This window comes from Sapajus apella, unplaced genomic scaffold, assembly GCF_009761245.1.
Source record: "Sapajus apella isolate SASKATOON/1434 unplaced genomic scaffold, GSC_monkey_1.0 scaffold278, whole genome shotgun sequence".
Taxonomy (NCBI): Eukaryota; Metazoa; Chordata; class Mammalia; order Primates; family Cebidae; genus Sapajus; species Sapajus apella.
The window spans coordinates 187372-195739 of NW_022437218.1; positions in this window are offsets into that span (position 1 = coordinate 187372).

Consider the following 8368-nt stretch of genomic DNA (forward strand, 5'->3'; position numbering starts at 1 on the left):
GTCCTGGGGGCGGGGCATGGCCTGATGGGCGCCCTTTGCTCATGGTCGCAGGAGACCCTCCATGTGGGGTCCTGCTGAGCTGACTTCCGTGGGGCCGGGAAGGACTGGCCTGGCCTCCTTGCTCACTACACCCATTGGATAGTGCCAGGCAGGTTTCTGTGAGCAGAGCAGGCAGCGAAGAGATGCCCAGTGATGTCAGCTGTCCCCTGCAGAGCTTCCCAGAGCCTGGGCTCCGGGCTGAGGGTCCCTGGACAGATGTCATCTCCCTGGCTTCAGTGGAATCACCCACAAAGCCACCCTGTGCCAACCCTCCCACCACAGAGAGCAGCTGCTGGAGAACCTGACATGAGGTTTTGGAGACCTTGAGGAGCAGGAGACACGGGAGACGATGGCTGGGCTGGTCACAGTGGCACGGCTGTGCCGTCACTGATTTCTGCCCACCCACCCCCTAAGTCTCACTCTCAATTTCCTATTTAATTCTTTGGAGAGCACCAGTCCTGAGATGAGAGGTGGTATGTTCACTCTCTGGGAGTTGAGATGGAACCCAGGCAGTCAGATTAAAGTGCCACTGCCACATGCTGGGCCTACTACATGCCAGGAGCTTCATGATCATCCAATTCCTAAAACAACTGTGCTGCGTGTGCTCCCCACACCTGGGCGACTCTGGGGGAAGTGGGGCTGCAGGAGGCTCAGCGACCTGCCCTGGGAGAAATGGATGGCGCGTATGCCTTGTCAGTGAGGGGCTGTGCTGGGAGAGGACAGGATCATCCCTGGAAGCTGGTCCTGCATCTACTGTGCATGGTGACAGCTGCTTGGGCTGACACTCTCCTCCCTCTGCCTCCTGCTAGCGAGTCCCTGGGTGCATTCAGGCATGAAGCAGCAAGGTCTCTTGTCCTAGAGGTGACTGGGACCCACAAGCGAGCAGTAGGCACCCCCTTCCCTCTTGCTAATGCTCTTCATGGGATGAAACCCAAGGTGGTGTCAGGGAGCCAGGGGCCATGGCCGTGACAGCCACCCACTCTAGACCATATCCACATTCGGAATAGTTCAGAGTGGCCTCCAGACCATATCCACATTCGGAATAGTTCAGAGTGGCCTGCCTTGATGATGTCACAAAGTTCTCTATGGAAATGTGTCACAGAACCAGAACTTAAGGGCATTTGGATGAGGCTGAGGTGAGATCAGGTCATGGAAGAACATTCTCAAGTTAGGTGGGAAACAGCTGGAAACCCCAGGATGTCCTCAGAACCTTTATCTAAGCAAACACATGATAAGGCTTTTCCCAAGAAATAAGCATGGGTTTTCGTCCTGGTTGAGAAGAGTTGTCGTAGATCTTTTTCCCTTTTAACCTTGGCTACCAGGAAGCTCAGTGCCAAGCTTTATGCTCCAGCCCAGACCTACTTTCCTTGGACTGGCTCTCGGGCGCAGCCCAGTCTCTCCCTTCTTTATCGCATGAGCCTCCCTGGTTTCTATACATTTTGCCCACTTGTGCTGATGGCTGGACACCCTTTCCTGAAGGAGCTGATGCATAGAATAAGTGGACGATGAGGGACTGTGACAGGGCCCTCTGCCAAGGATTTGCGCTATAGGGTGTGGGCTGGGAAGGAAGAGGAGGACCCTGCTCCTCAGAGGGCAACCAGGAGCACATTCCAGGGAGCACATGCCTGCAGTGTTATCACAGCCATGGGCTGTGACATGGACACCAGAATAAACAGGATGGGGCGAAGCCTCCTGCATACGAGTGAAGCCTTCCTTGCTGGCCGCTGCTGTCATGCTCTTTGGCCATCTTGACTCATCACTAGGGCAATGTCAGACGCCTCTGTCTGTCTGAGGGCTTTGCCCCTAACCTTGTGCCAGAAAGAGGCTTGACAGCTGCTCCTGTCTCGAGGCTTCCTCCATAACCTCTTGCTGGGACTCATGCAGATTGTTCCAATTTTTACTGATGAAGACAGTGTCTTGGTGAGCCTAGCAGTGCACACAGCTTTTCTCTTTCCCAATCATTTCCATGGGCAAACCCCCGAGTGTGGAATGACCGCTCCAGTCAGATGGTGAATGCAGTGAACTGTGGGCCATGGGCTCCCAGGCCAGTGCCCCAGCCTGGCTTCTGCACCCACGCTCGCTGCGGTTGGCTTTGCTGTGATAACATTAGTTTGGTATAAAACTGCACCTTCTCCCTCTGTCTGAGTTTCCTTGACTGCTGTGGTGGCTGAGCAGTTCGCCCCACTTTGGGTTGCAGTCTTGGTTTTGTTGCTATTTGCATTTCGTCCATGAAGGATCTATTCATACCCATCATGCCTTTATCAATCCAGAACTTGAATTCCTTAAAATGAGAGAGAATTTTTAATGTATAATAATGTTAGCTATTGGTCTGTCATATTTGATACAAGCATCTTTCTGGCCTGTTTCCATCTTATTTTTGCTTATTTTTCATCCACTCAGAAGTTCAGATTGTGTTTTAGTCAGTCACAGCCCTGGTTCCAAAAGGGGAATGTCCCTTGAGTCCCTGGCTGGCCTCCCTGGGACAACACCACCTCCCACCCCGAGTCCGGAGGCCCAGGAGCTGCTCCAGGTGGGTGTGGTCTCTTGGGCAGGTCTTGGGCACTGGGGGCCTGTGCCTGGACACTGGCCTTTTGCTTCATTCTCACTCAGGGCCTCTCCCCAGCAGGCTTGGGAGCTGGGGGTGGCCAGACACCTGGGGTAGGGCTGGGGACACTGCACCAGTCTCCCAGGCCTGAGGGGCCACAGAGGGGAGTTCCCAGCTTAGCCCCAGGGGTGGCCACCCCTGAATTCTCACCAAGGCCATCCAGGCTGTCCCAGATCCTGCCCACACTTGAGACCTCAGCTCCTGCTTTTCCCCACAGGCAGGCAGAGCAGGTGACCAGACATATGGGCTGAAACCTGATGGCAATAGGAAAGGTCTTCGTACACAGCTTCCCAGCACCCAGGCAGAGACAGGAAGCCTGGGCTACTAATCTGGCTGGAAGATGTGCTCACTCAGTGTCCTCCCCATGCCTCTGATGTCTCCAGACCACCCCACAGGGTGCCCAGATCAGTGTGGGCTCAGCCCCCTGCCCACTGCACCTTCACTTGGGGTGCCTTCCTTGCCTGTCACAATGCTCTTGATCCTGCACCCATCTCCTCCTCCTCCAGCCTTCCCTGGCTGGCTGCTGCAGTCAGTCTCCAGAGCTCTGCACAGCACTTCTTGGTGGTGCATCCTGGAGGACTCCCCAGTAGAGGTATCTGGCAGGCACAAGCTTGCTGTGTGCCTGGCCCGCAGAAATGCACAGTAGGCATGCATTTGTTGGATGGTTGTAACTCTGGGAAGCAGAGTGAGGTTCCATATAGGTCCTTCTAGCATCCTCTTGCCCCCTTCAGAGGTGAGTGTGGAGATTTGGGGTTCTCTGGGTGGGGCAGAAGGCCAGGAAGTGCTCCACTCATGGTCACTTCATGGTGGGCCTGGACACTGTTCAGAAGGCAGCCAGCTGTGCGTCCCCTATCTCCGGCCTCCTTGTGTATGAGTCACCATCGGGAAGTCGCCGGCATTTGTTTTAATTTAACGGGACTTGGCTCATCCCCGGAGCTCTGCCACTGGCTCGTCCTTCCTTCCACTGTGGAGAGGAAGGGGGTGGGGTTCAAAGTGCTTGCAAGAAAGCACTTTCCCCTCATCATCTCAAAAAAAAATTTCTTAGCAGAAGCAATGAGAGAAATTTACTGGCCTGTCAGAAGAGCCATTGCTCATCAGACGAGAGAAAGGAAAAGTAGAGGTCATCAATTCATGGGCAGTGTCTCAGGAAGGGATTAAATCATTTAGAGACATGTCCTTAAGAAATCATTGAAGGCTCACGCTGCTGTTTTCTTTCCTGGCCTTCCCATCTCATGCAGATGGCCCCTACCTAGCTGTTCAGGCACTGCACTGGCACCATTTTTGTTGGAAATCTGGGCAGACCTGGCGTGTGTGTGTATGTGTATGTGTGTTATACACGCTTGTAAGCCTGCAAAGTGTTATCTGTGTGATATGGTTACATAAACACACACAACCATTGTCTAGTTGTGATGGTTTCAGTTTTCTTATCTTTGTGTTATGTTGTGAGCTGCTACAAATTTATTCAGATAAGTAAGGACAGAAATAAATATAACCTGCCAGCTACAGGATGCTGGAAACCTGGTCTAGAGTCTTTAGGGGGTGGGGGTGGTGTCTGTCACCGCAGCGTCATGCAGCACCTGGCATGGTGGCGTCCTTGTTCCTGTCATCAGGCAGTGGGAACCCATAAGGTGCCTGGGCCTGGTGCATGCCTGAATCACTGCACAGTGGTGGGAAGCTCTGGCTCAGATGCCGGCTGGACCTGAGTTCAGGTCCCAGCTCCCCACTAGTAACCTGTGTGGCCAGCTCTCCTCAACCTTCAGGGCCGTGTGAGTCTGAAGCATGTGGTGCTGCGTCTGGCATTTAAATTGATATGTGAGGGTCCTTTTGGTCATTTGTGTGCCTGCTGTTCAGGTGCCCATCTCAGCACGACAGCCTATGGGTCCCAGCATGACAGCAGGCAAGGGGCATGAGGTGGGCATAATCAAGATGTGCTGGTTAATTTCCGTGTCAATCTGATTGGGCTCTGGGGTGCCCTGGTCGGATATGATTCCAGGTGTCTGTGAGGACGTTTCTGGGTGAGATTAGTGTCAGAATTGGCCACCTAAGTAAAGCGGGCCCCTCCCATGCGGGTGGGCAGCAACCACCCTGCTCAGGGCCTGGAGAGCACAGAAAGGCCAAGGAAGGAGGACGCTTTCCTGCCTGTCCTTTGAGCTGGGGCATGGGTCCTCTCCTGCTCCTGGACTGGGGTTCACACCATGGGCTCCTCTGGTTCTCAGGACCCTGGACTTACACTAGAGCCAAACAGCAGCTTGCCAGGCTTTGGCCTGCAGACAGTGGGTCCTGGGACTTCTTGGCCTCCACAGTCCCATGAGCCAGTTCCCCTGACACATCTGTTCCATGGACCTGGGTGTCTCCCACAGGCTTTATTCCTCTGGAGGACACTGACACACACATGAAGGTGGTGGACACAGCCCAGCCAGTTTTTAAAACAAAGAAGACAAACAGATAAGAGGTCTCTGCTGGAATTACATAGAAGACTTTCCAAGCACTAATCTCCTTTTGCTCATCCGAGAAACTCTGGCAGAGCACCCCCTGCACTGGCCCTGGTTCAAGGATCACTGCTGGACCTGACGCCCTGCCCGGCTCAGTCCTGGGGTGGCATTTGCGTTCTTGGGGAATGAATAGAGATGCTCAGAGGCCAACTGCAGGGCAATGCCTGGGGACTGGATGGCACTCCCCTGCCTAGGCACTCAGCTGCATATGGTGCTTCTCTGGATAGGGTGCTCAGAGGCATAAGGCACTCAGCTGCGTATGGTGCTCCTCTGCAAAGGGTGCTCAGTGGCATACGGCATTCAGCTGCATAGGGTGCTCCTCTGCCTAAGGTGCTTGGCTGCCTAGGGTGCTCCTCTGCCCAGGGTGTTCAGCTGCCCATCTGCTTTCTGCATTGGTTACCCAGCCCCACAGCACGTCCAGGGACTCAGGGGAGGTCCTGAAGGTAATTGGGCTTCTCTTCTGTACTCCTCGCTCCCGCAGAGAGATGGGTTGAGTGTAGCCACAGTCAGCCCCTCTTTCATGCTCATCAGACGGCTGTGAGTGGAGACCACTGGGGCTGCATGCACTCACAAGATGGGGATGCAGAGATAAAACCCATGGTCCCATCTCTGCAGGGGCCAGAGCCCACAGGGGTGCAGGCAGGGGATAAATCCAGGGGGGTACATGAGCCCCCGGCTCACCCAGGAGGGTCTGGCAGGCTCCTGGCACAGCAAGCTCCCCAAATGAGGATGGGCAGCCTGGAGGGAAAGATGCTGAAGGGGCCATAGACCAGCCTGGGCATAGAGCAGCCTGCAGGTTTGCAGCTCCTTTCTCTGCCTGGGGCCTCCCTGGAAAAGTGCCTATCCCAGCCTGGACGGAATGGCTAGTCCCCCAATGGGAGGCAGGGTGTGGGAGTAAGAAGAGATGCTCAGGTGGCAACAAACCTAGAGGATGTGGACCAAGGAAAGGTTGAAGGCTCCAGGCCCTGGACTGTGCCTAGAAGGATGATGGGCAGGGGATACAGGGTCCATCAGGGGCTTCTGTGATGCAGACACAGAGTCGGAGCTGGGTTTCCAGGGAGTACACACCCTGAGAGGCGCAGAGGGGGCAGGATCAGGGACTCGGGATGGGACAATGTTGGGGTGAGGCAAGGCCTGGCCTAGGTCCCACCTTTGGCATCTGGGTGGGTGGCTATAGGTGGGGAACTGTTCCTCAGGGGGAGCTGAGCAGCTCTGCTGGCCCGGGGGACAGGAGTGTCCAGAACAGGGCAGGGCTGAGGTACAGGGGACCCAGGCAAGAGGCTCCACGATTGGAGGGTCCCCAGTGAGATGATCATTGAAGGCTAAGAGTCCTCCTGAAGTGCTCAGGGCTAGAAGGGCCAGATCCAGGGCTGCTGGAGGTGGGCCCAAGAAGTGGGTCAGGGCGCAGACGCCAGGAAGGGAGACGGGGCACAGGGCAGGGCGCCATCAAGGCCAGGAAGGGACAAGGGGCCACTGGTGTCCTTCAGATGTGCCAGTCAACACTCCACAAAAAGACAAGTATGAGCCAGCAAGATGGTGGGCATGGCCAACTATTCTCCAAGGCTTCCTCGGGGCACGTGGTGGGCTGTGTGAGGTATCACATGAGAAATCGTGCTGAGATGATTAGGCGTGGGAAAGCTAAATTCCTCACCACTGCTCCCTGCTGCCCCTCAGGGCACACCACAGGCTCCTGCAAGGGCAGGGAATGCAGGGTGTTGCCACCTAGGCAGGAGGAGCGGCCACAACAGGGAGATGGGGAGGCTGGAGCGGAACGGGTTTCAACTGAAACCCCTTACAGTTGAAAATTTGCATGTAACTTTTGACTCCTTCCTCAAAATTTAATTTCTAATAGCCTACTGTTCACTGAAGCCTTACCAATAACACATACAGTTAATGAATACATAATATAATACATGTATATATTATATTCTGTATTTTTTATTTTATTTTATTTTTATTTTTTTGTTTACCCACACTGCACAGATGTGTCACATGCTATATTCTTCAGTGAAGTAGGCCAGAGAAAAGAAAGTGCTATTGAGAAAATAATAAGCAAGAGAAATGTATTTACTCATTAAGTGGAAGTGGAGCATTATAAAGGTCTTCATCCTCATCTTAAGCAGACTGAGGAGGAGGAAGAGAAGGGGTTGGCATCACTTTTTCAGGGGTAGCAGAGGCCAAAGAAAATCTGTGTGTAAATGGCTGTGTGTGGTTCAAACCCATGTTGCTCAAGGGTCAACTGTAAGTAAGTGGCATGTGGCCTGGAAAAGTACCACATATATGGGGAGGCTGCTGATGTAAACATGTGAGGAAGGAGATGGGGACACAGCAGAAGGGGTTACACCAACACAATAGGAGCAGCGGCTGAAGTGGGGCCCTCACAGGCAGATGAAGAGGAGGAGGAAAGGAGGTGCCCTGCCAACTGGGGACCACATGGCTTTGTGCATCTGAAAGCCACTTAAAAGTGGCTTTTAAGCAGGAAATTTTATCACCTCTAGACCTGTAGAGAGGGAAAGAGAATAAGGAAACACAGTTCACTGAGGTTAAAGAAAAAAGTAGTGGAAAGAAAGATGGTAAAAGTCATCCAAACTATGCTTAAGACAGTAAAATGTAATGACATTACAAGACCACTAGGTTCCTACACAGTTACAAACCAATGCACCAAGACAGCAGGCTTTGCAGCAGAGAAAGAGTTTACCCATCTCACGGTGGCTGAATGAGGTGGCAGGAGGGACCCTGCATTCATCTCTCTGAAGAGTTCTGGGCTGGAATTTTTAAAGGATCATGGAGGGCAAGGGGTGGAAAATTGGGGCCACTGATTGGTTAGGGTAAAGAGGATGCAATCATGGTGGTGTGGACACTGCATACTCTGGTGAGTCAGCTGCTTGTGGGGTCCCTCAGACCAGATGGAGTCAGTTGTTTTATTGGCATGCAGGACCTAAAAGGATATCTCAAGTGGACAACTTAACACTTCACAATACTCAAGTTGTTATCTATACAGGATAATTGTTATCTAACTGAACTTAGGGGAACTGGAATCTTATAACTGATTGCAAGGTGATTCTGAGGCAGTATGCATGGAATGGCTATGAGGAAGGGTCAGAGAGTGAGTTGGCCTAGAAGCCAACACTCAGGATGCTGCAAGCTTGGTTTATTTTCCTTTTCCTCCCTCCCTTCTTTCCTAATTAATTTTATAAAACCTATAGGGATAGTTTCAACAAGATTAAACTTG